The sequence below is a fragment of the Hydra viridissima genome, unplaced genomic scaffold (genome assembly GCF_058129835.1).
Source record: "Hydra viridissima isolate aposymbiotic clone 2 unplaced genomic scaffold, HvirCarnegie_v1 scaffold_5, whole genome shotgun sequence".
NCBI lineage: Eukaryota > Metazoa > Cnidaria > Hydrozoa > Anthoathecata > Hydridae > Hydra > Hydra viridissima.
The window spans coordinates 15,127,795-15,138,149 of NW_028324304.1; the positions used below are offsets into that span (position 1 = coordinate 15,127,795).

A 10,355-nucleotide genomic window follows, 5' to 3' on the forward strand; every position below is an offset into this window, starting at 1 on the left:
AAAATGTTCCCACAATGGCCGTTATCCATTATTCACAGATTAATTTTTTTAGAACTAAATTTTTAAGATGTTTAAAAAATCATTGTCTTTGTTTTCAAAAAATTTTAACCAGTGCTGCCAGATTTTTTATATAAAGAATTCAGCAAATGTATTATGTATCATAAAGACAACTGGAAATTTTGAGGCTTGGTCTACGAGGACTAAATTCCGTTTGGTAAAGGACAAAGGGAACCTATATTAACCGTATCCCAAACTTCAAATAGTGTTAATGTTGTTAAAAGTTTGAGTAATGGATTTTGTTTATAAAGTGCTTGATAAATTGCACATTGTTTGATTGTTCTACTTTCGTGTCTAGGCCCGGAAAGTAAACTTTCATTTTAAGTAGGGATTTAGTTTTCTCTAGTCCCATATGACTATTATGCGCAAGTTGTAAAGCCGTAATTTATAGTCACAATTCGATTTGCTTTATGGATAATATCTGAAGTTTGATTTACTGTAAGTTCTTGGCGAATATTATGATAATCCAGTAATTACTTTTGAAATTTTTTATTTCCCGAGGGCATCTCAGGTGTAAAAGTTTACGCCAGGTATTAGTGGTAACTAACTCATTAGGCATTTGTAAAATAGAATCGGCTTGGATTTCAATTTGAATATCTAATAGTGAAAGGGCTTCAGCGCATGCGTATTAAGTTGTAATGTTGACATGCTTCCTTAACACTTTGTTACCACAATGGTCTACAGGGTGTAGACTAGGATAACCAGATCTATTTTTTTTTCCTTGGATGTTGTGTAAATAAAAGAATATCCCTATCATCATAAGGTTATTCGCTCTATGCGGAGTGCTACTGTAGCATTTGGGTTGTTTAAAGTCTTTACATTAGTTATGTACATTTTAAAAAGGTGTTCAAACATGTATGTTTTGTCGTACTCGCAGGAGTATACTATAAGCATTCTCTTTCAAGTGTAGAGTGGTGTTATTGTACTGACGATAGGGCTTTTGAATCATAGGATATAAGTCTTGTTTATTGGGGGTGTTTTGTACAATTATTGCTGATATGCCTACAAGACTTGCATCGATAAAGGCTGTAGTCTCTTTTATAGTGTCTTTTAGTTTTTAAAAATAAGTATTTTCGATAATTTCTAAATTAATTACGAAAACACATGATTTTTATCTTTTTCATTTAAGATAAACTGAATGTTCAGAAATAGAACTCTTCTGCAAGAATAAAACCAGTTGGATTAATAAGAATAGTAACTTGTTTCATCAATAATTTTAAATAAATGATAAATTTTCCTCTTTAAAAGTATTTTTTTTATCGAATTGTTTTGGGGCTTAGTTCATTCTTATTATTTATTTATTTTTTTCACTTTTCTAGCATTCATTTTTGCTGGTAGAAAGAGAAATAGGGCTGTATGAAAATGGTTTGATTACGATGCATTATCCAAAAAATCATATTGTTTAGCAACACTAGATAGTGGAAAAGTATGCAATACAAAGTTGTGTAGAAAGAACCCAACAAATCTTAAGGTTAATATATCATTCTGTTTGATGAATTGTTTTTATTTTAAAACAAACTAAGCGTATTATTATTTTCCAGTGAATACTCAATAACTTACACGAACTTATTATTAGATAGATAAAATAAAAATATACAAATAACTTATACAAACTTGTTTACCTTTTTTCTGGCTTCATTTAAGAAGAAACCATCCTTCTCTTCACGTCGAGCTTGAACAAATGGAATCAAAGAAATTAAGTAAAACAAAGCACAAGGAGATAAAGAGAAAAGCACTGGTTGAAGGTGGGCGCATTAACTTATATTCTTCATCAACTCAGAACCAAATATTGTTACAATCCATTAATCGTAGGACTACCGCATGGCCTACTTATTCAAAAGAATATAAAAGTTGGCTTCACTCCCTTCTTCATATGATAATTGCAACATGCAATCCAGTCACTCTGGTAGATAATGCAGCTTTAAGAAAATTTGTTAATAACTTTGAACCTAAATTTGCGATACCTGCATCTGCCAAATTTAACAGCCTACTTAATGAAGAAGTAACTGTTTCAACATGAAAACCTCTTGACGTCATATTTAAAGGCAGGTGTTTTACAATATACCTTGATATCTGGACTAAAAAGGTCTCACTGCAACCTTTTTAAGAATTTTTGTTGGTTTTTTTCATAGTATATGCGAAAAACCAATAAAGCTCTGCTTAACATGTATCTTGTGAAACATTCACATTCAGGTGAATAAACTTCTGATAGTATTGAAAAATGCCTAAAACATTGGAATTTTCTCGGAGAAAAAATATTGTTTGTACTTTCGGACAATCAAGTAAACCAGGTCAATTGCATAAAATTAATGGAAATGAGAGCTCAAGCAATGGAAATGAGAGCTCACCATCAATACCTAGTTTGATGAGAGGCGGTGAAGTGATTGCTCCAACTCTCAGAATTGAGTTATAAAGATCCCCTAAACTCTTGCAGTGAACAGCCTTCGCCAAATAATCAGTTTTTGTTGATGGCCTTGTAAGTGAGATTTTGGAAAGTTTGAATAAACTTTCAACTTTTCGACCAGCCATTGCAAAACTTTCCCTAAGTTTTGTTTCAACATATTTTGTCTTTTTAGTCTTGTTTAATGTTAGAGCCAGTTCTTGAAACATTTTTTTGAAAGACCAGTATTGATTTGAACTTGAACCATGTCCAAAGTAGTTAGAGAAGTTCTTGATATGCACTGAGCTTTCGAGAGACTTGGAGTAATAGTTGAAGCTTTACCACTTTCTCTGCTCAACCTAGTTGTGCTCTGCGGAGAGAACACCTTTTAAGTTATTTCAGAGGATGCAACTTTTTCAGCAGATTTGGAATCAGTTGCTATCATTTTCTTTAAGCTTTCAAACTTGGTGGCTTATGAACAATTATGTATTATTCCTTTTTTGACTACACTGAGACAGTTTGAGCATAGTCTATCAAAGCTACTTGATGATTCTTTCAAATCTTGGTCGGTTAAAAAAGAGAGCTTTGTGGAATGTCCTTTTAGTTGGCCAACCTGGCAAGTTAAACAATTACAAGAATCAAATCCTATGCTCTGTGGTCTAATAATCACTTTGTTAAAGTCATCTAGCTTGGGAAGAGGCAAATTTCTTTCTCCTTTGCCATGCTTTTGTACAATTGCTCTGTAGGAATTGCATATGTCCAATGGAACTCTATCATCCTTAAAATTAAGGGAATTTCCAGAAAAAATACATATTATTCCTTCCTTGTTGAAATCAGTAATATGTGTGTCACATTTTGAAAAACAAAAGAAGCATTCAGGTTGCCGAGAATCTTTATGAGTTTTTCTTTTATATGGCGTTTCAGTGGTTTTCTTTTATATGGTATTTCTGAACAAGCTTGTGTTGGTAAAAAAATTTTTTAGCTGTTTATGCTGTTGACAGCTGAAATGTATTACTTTGATGTTGTGGCTTTTCCCGCAAAATAAGAAACATGTGTTTTTACATTTTGAAATAGTAGAAAAAACTTGTTCAAAGCAATAAAAGATTTTAGGAGATACTTCAATACAAGAAAAAATGCACCACAAGGTTATACATATTTGATTCATTTAAAAAACTTTATTATGACAGTAGTTTTGAAATTATTTTATAAATTACCAATTAACTTTGAATTTACAATTTTAAAGTAATTTTGACAATATGAAAAAAAGTATTTATTATATCCAATATTTTGTCAATCATTTTAAACAAAAACAACAAAACAAACCTGTGGGCTTAATAACTAAAACATAAAGAGGTTTTTATGTGTTTTAAATTCAGAGCAATTAGAGAAAATGCCTCCAACTATGTGATTTGTACCCCATACTTTATACAAAAAAAGCACCCTCTTTGTAGACAAAGTACAAACAAATGTGAAGTCTAACAACCATAGAATCCCATATCCACTAGTCACATGATAATGTTACTAAATTAGTTATTTGATGTAACTTTGAATCTTTAAAAAGCACAAAAACCACAAAAAGCTGCTATATTTTGTCCGTATTTTCAAAGGCGAGATTTCCACTTTAAGAGCTATATCTAAAAGCTATATCTAAAAGCTATATCTAAAAGCTATATCTAAAAGCTATATCTAAAAGCTATATCTAAAAGCTATATCTAAAAGCTATATCTAAAAGCTATATCTAAAAGCTATATCTAAAAGCTATATCTAAAAGCTATATCTAAAAGCTATATCTAAAAGTTATATCTAAAAGCTATATCCCAGTGGGCATCGACGTCATTCTCACGTCGGTTCGATGTTAGTTTTAGGTTAGCGACGTCGCCAACGTAAAGTCAACATCGCAACAACGTGAGAATGACGTCGAAAGTTAACATCGAGTTGAGATGTTAAATCAACGTCAAAACGACGTAAAACTAGTGGTTTTATCCAACGTTGATTTTTAATTTGAATAAGACATCGCACAGACGTCGTCACAGATGCCCACTGGGAAATTTCAGCAATTTTTCTATCAAACATTTAGTGATATATCATTAAAATTGTCACGCGTAGGGTTAGGACTATTGTAATTGTAAGGAAAACAATAACAGTAACAATAATTATTGTTATTGTATTAGTTTAATTTAGAAACAATAACAATACTTGTGATTTACAACTATTTTAATTCTGTAATACAATAACAATAAATGTTGTATTGCAATTAATCTTTATAAAACAATAACAATATTTGAAAAAAAAGTGTATTGTAATGACCCACTACAATAACAATAAATATTGTATTGTAATTCGTCTTTGTAATACAATAACAATATATTGTTATTGTAATAAAAAAAATTATTTTATTGTCAAAATTTAATAAATGTTTTAATAGTCCAGTTGCCGACTATATACTCTTGTACCCTTGAAATAGGGTACAACTAATATTTAATGATTGATTCTATTTTACTGAAACATAATGGGAGGGGGAAGGGGTGTCAAAATGGTAAATTGGGCAACTTTAAATAGTAAGGCTATCATCAGACAAGCAATATTTTGCGGCCATTTAGAACTTAGAAATACATAACAAGATAGGTAAATAGATATGCGAAATCTAAATATGATCTGAAGGTGATCAAGATTAATACCGATTGCGTATTATATTATATTTTGAAGATCAACACCGCATTTGCTACTTTTTAATCAACATATATAAAATAATGTTTTTACCCTATTTATACAATTTTAATCGGTTAAAAATAGATAACTTGATTTTTTAACGATCATCATAAATGTGCTATATATGGCACACTCATGGTAATTTGTCAGCACAACCACGCATAATTATAGGATCGGCATGTCCAAGTTACAAAAATAATTTTAACTTAAATTTCTTCTAAACAAAATATGTAAAAAATAAAATTTGCAATATATTTCAAATCCGTAAATAAAAAATAGCAAAAATAATAGCAAGTTCGTCAGAGATGAATATGAATACGTTCAAATACGTTAGTTTTTCTACTTTAATGTAAAGTAATACACTACAATAGTTATTGTAATTATATTTCATTAAAATAATGCAATACAATAGTTCTCGAATTTTATTGTATTGTTAGAAAAGAAACAATACAATACTTATTGTAATTGTTTTTCATCACAGCAATAAAATACCAAAATAAATTTTTTTTATTGTTTCTGTAATATTACAATACCATATTATTGTATTGTAATGTGTAATTGTATTTAATTTTTACAATTACAATTACAATAGTCCTAACCCTAGTCACGCGTTGATATTCAAGTTAACTCAACTACAGGTAGGTACACCTTAAAAAAACAAACACCTTAAGATGTTTTCTTTTTAAGGTGTTTAAAGGTTTTTTTAAGGTTTTTTTTACATAGTAATGAAACAACGTTTAATAATATTAAATTTATGATTTTTTATGCAGAATTTCAAGCTAAAGTAATGAAATACTTGATCAAACAAGATCAAAGACTTGAAAATATTGAGAAAATTTATTAAATTTAACATCTTCAGTTGGAGTAGCTAGAGAAATATCCCCAATAAGCAGTTTAGAAGAGTTGCATAATTTAGAGGAAAAAATAGTAAATGAAGAAGAGTTCAACAAACTGGTTAATAAATTTTTATTTCTTTTTTCAATGTCAATTTTATTTATGTCATATTATTTATGTCATATGTCAGTTTATGTCATTTATATATGTAGGTTTTTTCCTCAAAACGATTAAAGTGATTTTAAAAATATTATTGTGTCTATGAAATACTCTGCTGACCAAAACATAATTCCATTAATGATCAGGTCTCAGAATAATTTTGATTCACAGAATCAATTTTTTTTTTTGATGTTAATTATAAGCTTTTTTTTGATCGGCATCTATAAATGTTGTATAAATTTTGATTAAAAATTTGGGTTTTGATAGATATATTAATTAATAAGCACTTGAATAGGTTTAAAATAGGATCGATTTGATTAAAACACTTTCTCAATATATTTTACTCAAGTTCTAATTTTCCTTCATGAGCGAAATCAATCTAAAGAAAATGGTGTCTTTTATATATTATGTAGAGGTGGTCTGATTCTATCAATTCAAAATAATACGTAGAAATTTTTCTGTATTATATATTGTTTTTTTAATTTTAATGTATATCTTTAAGGTTATGACATAAAAATATTTTATCTTGTGATTAAATTTTATTCCATTTTCTAATTTTATCAGGTTTTATCTCTCGCTTCTGCTGGGGGTAAAGATATTAAAGATGTTGTCAAAAACATAATGGAAAGGTTCTCAATATATTGATGATATATTAGCTATAGCCCTTACCCAGTGGGCATGTGTATTTAAGAAGTTCTAAGAACAATACATGTCCACTGGGTATAGTGAATATTGTGTACTTTATAGCAAATAATCTTCTTAGATAAAATAGCTAAGTTTGAACACTTGTTCTTATCATATCATCCAACATATAAGTTTATATTAAAGTTTTTCACTTGGAGTTTAACACTTCTTAGGAATCGTTCTCTTTAAATAAAACAATAGTAATATAAATATTTTGTTTTAGCGTCGCTACGTACGATGTGTTCGCCAAGTTCAATTTTAAAGGAACAAATCGCCTTGAAAATAATAAAGACTCAAGACCAAAAAAACAAGCTTTTAAAAATCTTAATATATGCAAAGTTGTGTGCTGTACGTTTTATAAATTACTTCAGTTTTTAGAAGCTTTACTTTTATTACTATGTATCTTATTACTATGCTTATTTTTCCACTTACTTTTTTTTTACATTTATTTCCATTTTTAAATATAATAATAGTGTAAAATATGAGTTAGGTTAAAACAGTAGCTTTTAATGCCTTTTTTTGTTGTTGTTATAGAAATAATTATTCAAATTGTTATGAAAGTTATTATTTGAATAGTTGATACGTTTAATTTTTCAGTCATTTTTCATATTTTAGGTGCAGCAATGAAGGATAGAAGATTTAACAGAGAAGACGTTTTAAATTGCGTCAAAGATATTTTGCGATACGCTCCAGACAAGGCCACAGGCGGAAGACGGTCTTCAACATAAAAAATTTGTATAATATAAAAGAAATATATAAAGTAAATAACTTGTAAATTATGTTTTATATTTTAATGCCGTAATTATATTTTGAAATTCTATTTTATTCTTTGTTTTAATGAAGTATGTAGTCTATATTTAAACATTAATAACCGACGATGTACATCGTCTTAGGTTTACACGTGTGAACCTAAGTCGGAGTTTGAGATGCAAGTTAAGAATTAGATAAATTTTACTTCCATTTAAAACTCGAAACTTGAAATATAACATGTTATATTTTAAGTTTCGAGTTTTAAATGGTAGTAAAATTTATCTAAATTTTAAATTTATCTAAAACCGACGTAAATCAAGCAATGTTCAATAAAATATTTTATTGAACATCGCTTGATTTACGTCAGCTTAATATCATATCGATGGCTCCGCGCAAAATCGGACTATCTGCAATCTCCGCCAAAAACAAAATTGGCATATCTGCAATCTCCGCGTAAAACAAAATTGGACTATCTGCATTTTCCGCCAGCTTTATTTTTGAACTATCTGCATTCTCCGGGCGTTCAAAGATTTTATTGCATGAAATTATGCGCCTTGTCAGAATGTGACTTCGCTACAAATGGCAGATCTCATGAAATAAGTTAATAAGAAGACAGTAATTGCATTATTTTCCATCTATTCCTGAGATATAAATCTGTTTAAGTTTTAACACAAAGTTTCACTTGCCACATTTGATTTTGTTTAGAAGTAATTATTTTAAATAGTTATATGACATATGGTATGTTAATGCAAATGAAAAATTTACAATATTTTTAGAACATCATTTTAGCAGCTAAAATAAGAACAGTCTGCATCTACTTTAATCTCAAGTCTGAACTTAGTAAGCGTATACACATCATGAATTGATCAAAGTGTAGCTGATCGCAAAACCAATTTTATGTATTCAAATTTAATTTGAAATTAAAATGCTGCTGGATTAAGAAAACGTTTTACAGTTTTACGAGGCTTATTCGAAAGATTTTTTGGTGTTTTTCAAGTTTGTCTATTTTCAACAGAAAAAAAAAAAAGTAGTGTTACTGTGTTATCTATATTATATAGGTATGCTATATAGCATATAGCAGTCAGTCATGTTTTGGTTAAATGTGAAAATAACAAGTTGGTTTGTTTAGCTTACAAAATTAATTAATTCAAGTGTATTATTGCTATCGTCAAATAAAATATGTTAGATTTTAAAAATATGTTAGGACTACAAAATTATAGATGTTTTTAGATAAGTTGTGTTTGTATGTTAAATTATAATTTCTAAAGTTAAAAGTTACCTAAATGTGACTATAATTTAAATTCAAGTAATTAATATTGTCTATTACAAATGTGATAATTTATTATATTGGGTATACTGTAAAAGTAATAAAAGCCTGATATTCAGATCAATGTGCAAGTTAAGGATATATTTATTTAAAAGAGCAGTTTTTTGTTATTTTCTAATTATTCTTTTATAGAAAAAATACAACTATTTTTGATTGTATCATAGTTATTACTATCATAGTAAAAAAATTACAACCCTTTTTTATATATCATTACATCCCAAAGTCTTGGATATGTAAAAATTATCAAATATAATTGGACCAAAATTGTTTGATCATCACTGCAGTTGAGGTGACATCTGATTAAACCAATGTTAAATGGTTTAGAGCTCAAATCCAACTGAACCTTAGGTTCAGTTTGATTTTGATCCTAATTATTGATAAACCAAGTTTAAGAAAAGTTGGAAACCATAATGTTTAATACTCAGGCATGAGTTTTTAACTAGTTTGTGTTCAGTTAAGTGGCATCTCCAAAAAAGAATGGTTTTAAGTAGACAACAAAGAAAACTCCACACAGTTTGATTGCTTAATGAACAAAAATAGGTTAATAACAATAATTTTGTTAGTTACGATCAAGGTTACAATATATATTACAATATATATATATATATTTATATATATATATATATTGTAATATTACAATATATATATATATATTTTCTGTTTATAGACAATCAACAGGGGCAAATGCTTTTTTGGCAGCTAGTGATGTTTTCTCTGCTTTTAAAAAGTGTTTAGCTCGATTTGCTGCATTATTTTTAGAATCAGTGGAAGTAGGGCAACCCAATAAAAAAGGCGAGGGTCCAATTAGTATTGAAGATGCAACCTCAATTGAAACATGCATTTATGATGTGAGTCTTTCTGAAACTGAAGAGAACTCTGCTGCCTATGTGGCAGGGTGGCTTGAGATAAAATGTGAAGGTGAACTAGTTTATCCAGATGATGAACCTAAACTAACAAATGAAGCTAAAGACTTTATTGAGGAAGTTTCAAGGGGATATTTGACAGTCCCACATGAGTGTACCTATCAGCTAGTTAAAATTGGTTTATGCTTTGTAAAAGAAAAAAAACACAGATCATGCTGTAGAAAAAGACTTATAAACATTCTTTCTGTAATGGACACATACTATGATTTAGGTTTATCTTCAAAAACCCTTTTCAGGCGTTTGGCAAATGTTCTCCTGCATGGAATGCAGAATTTGGATAAGAACCAAACGAAAAATGCATGTCTTTATCAGACATCAATTAAGAAGGCACGCCTAGCTGAATAATGTCATTATGATATATATAATATTTTGTTGTTTCTTTTTTTAAGAAGTATATTATATTAAATTCATGTTTTATTTTTTAAAGTTTTCACTTTGTTAAAAAGTCTCTAGAGGATATAATGTTTACGTTTTTTCATAGAGGAATTTTTTTATATTGATCTTTTATGCTTTTTTAAATAAGTTTTTAATT

General features: G+C 28.8%; 1 pseudogene across 1 annotated transcript; it reads left to right on the top strand.

Moving 5' to 3' along the window:
* The first annotated feature begins 5,933 nt into the window (after positions 1–5,933).
* On the top strand, positions 5,934–7,643 carry LOC145192534 (uncharacterized; annotated as a pseudogene). The gene is made up of 4 exons (XR_016452812.1): positions 5,934–6,100; positions 6,704–6,768; positions 7,047–7,171; positions 7,439–7,643. The product of XR_016452812.1 is annotated as an uncharacterized LOC145192534 (transcript).
* Positions 7,644–10,355: the final 2,712 nt, after the last annotated feature.